At 47.9% G+C, this 2,563-nt stretch overlaps 1 pseudogene; it reads right to left on the reverse strand.

Annotated features, from left to right (window-relative positions):
* Positions 1 to 1,590: 1,590 nt before the first annotated feature.
* On the reverse strand, positions 1,591 to 1,700 carry LOC115062635 (annotated as a pseudogene).
* Positions 1,701 to 2,563: the final 863 nt, after the last annotated feature.

Consider the following 2,563-nt stretch of genomic DNA (forward strand, 5'->3'; position numbering starts at 1 on the left):
TTGGTTCTTTGTACACCTCAATGTATTCCAATCCCACTCATCCCTTCATCTCCCCACCCCTCACACCGGATGTCTACTCATGCAACACCCGCCCCCCAAAAAAGAGAGAGAAAAAAATCTTTCTGTGGAAGCTGTGGTGTGTCACACTACATGCCACAGTGAACCCTTTCATACATTTGTTTGCTTGCAAATGGTCATTACAATGAGTCATTGGTCTGGCTCCAGGTCTCTGGCTTCTGCTACACTATCAATACTAGAACTTCACTGAGATTCCTCTCATATATTCTGTTTTATCCTGTTGTTGCACTGTATCATGGAGATCCTGTAGTTTTGGATCTGTAGGAAGGGCCCCTTCACAAACCTATCAGCTCATCGATGTTGGGGCGGACCACTTCAAAGCCCTGGATGTGGCCCTGAGAGGTATCTGAGCTGGTCAGCCCATTCTGACCCCACACAACTGAGGTGAGTTCTCCTGCCCTGCTCTGATTGGCCCACTCAATTTCACAGCAGGCAAGTGACAGAGCCAGCTCTCCCACTCTCCCTGCCTGCCTTTGGTGCTGGCTCAGCCACACCCATGCGGCTAAGACCAGCTTTACTGTGCTTCGAGTCTGCTCTCCTGAGAGTTGTAACAGGTGAGGGTCAGGGGCAGGTCATCTGCTCTCCCAACTACAGAACCAGCTCTACGGCCTGCTGTAGGTGGCAAGGCATGAGGATGGGGGGCGGTATCTGTCCTTTGCCCATGCTGTTGCCCAGCAGACACATTGTGGGACCAGCTCTCTTACACTCACACCCTTGGGCTGGCTCAACCAAGTGCTGCAGTGGGTGAGGTGCACGACCAGCTCCCCCTCCTGCCTCAGGTGGGGAGGGCAAAAGGGGGGCAGGATCTCACCTCAGCCTTGCCAGTGCCACTTCATGGGAGACCAGTGCAGGGCTTGCTCTCCCATGCTCACATTCTCAGGACCAGCTAACACACAACTCCTGCAACCACGAGTGCTTCCTAGGCCATGTGCCAAGGCTACTCTCCCAAGAACTGCAGCCAGCTCGAGGTGGGATCAGCTCTCCTGGTCTCATACCCCTAAGGCCATCTCTCGAAGGATGCCCAGGAGAGGGGTGTGGCCACTTCTGCCCAGCCCCCAGACATCAATATGTCCACAGATGGCAACCCAGACCAGAGACATACACCTGGCCTTTGGTGGTAACATACCCCTGCAGCTGTAGGGCCATGGACCCAGACATAGACCTTGGTGGCAGTACAGGCCAGGACCTCACCATGTTCTCAGTTGTTGTCACCAACTGCTTACATTGGGGTGTTCTTCATCATCTGCAAGTGTCCAGTTCTGCCTCTCTCCATTGTTCTCACATCCTTCTGTTTCTCATTCTCTTCCATTTCTCCACCACTTATGTGCTTCACTTTGTGGTTCTCCAGGGTCTCTGTGTATCTGGAGGGTCGACTCAGGAGTGGTCTCAGGAGTGCTATACCCCACCCCTGCATTATGACACTGGGCAGGATTCATCTTGAGCATGGTCTGTTCCCAGCCCCAGACCTGTGGCGAGGCACTGGTAGTCATCTCAGGCTTGCTTCATTCAGGGAATGGTAGGTCACTATTCATTCACATGTCAGAACACTGAACATAGATAGACATAGCCTTTCTCCTCTCTGACACACACGTGACACAGCTGCCACACCTGCCACCTACAGCTGCACCTCCCCTAGGAGCAGAAAGAGCATTCTTAAAGCAACACAAAATAGACTGAGAAACACACTCTTTCAAGGAAATGAGTAAATAAATATAGTAAATGTGGGTGTCTGTACAAACTCACAGGCCAGAGTGATTACTACGTTAACATCATCTCCGAGATGAATGTGAGACCCACAGGAAAGATGACAAAGGGGAATGTTTGTGGTCCATTCTACCTGTCTCACATTGTCTCAATACTTTACATTGAGAATGTGTAAGTCATCTACTTATTTAACAGCTTTGAGATTTCCTACAGAATTAGAGCATGATATGGGATACAGTATCGTTTTTTGGTTATACATAACTATGTTTCTATTTGGTAAATACCAAAGTGTAACAGAATAAACCAGATACATATGAATATACATTTGTAAAACCTAACTTTGTAGAAGCCCTGAGAGTTTGTAACAAAGCTTGTGAGACAGTTGAGCAGATTGGACATATGGTGGAAAACTCTTTGTTCCATTTTATTCATAGTCAGTCTAGGGTTTGTGGAATTCACTTCCTCTGTGTAGTGTGGCTATACCACGCAGCCTGGCCCTCAGAATGCTTGAGTTAAGAAAAAGGCCAAATTTCAAAAAACAAAAATGTTTAAAAAAATATTTAAAGAAGAATTCTAGTCAATCTTGATGATGGACACTAGTAATTTAGATACTCGGGAGGCAGGGGGCCCAAATTTAAACCTTGAATGGGCTACATAGCTAGTTCAAAACCAGCCTAGGCTAACTAGTAAAATGCTATATCAATTTTTAAAACTGTAAGAGCACTGTCCTAGCATTATCAAGACCCCAGTGTGTGTGTGTGTGTGTGTGTGTGTGTGTGTG

The sequence above is a fragment of the Mus pahari genome, chromosome 19, assembly GCF_900095145.1.
Source record: "Mus pahari chromosome 19, PAHARI_EIJ_v1.1, whole genome shotgun sequence".
Lineage (NCBI taxonomy): Eukaryota > Metazoa > Chordata > Mammalia > Rodentia > Muridae > Mus > Mus pahari.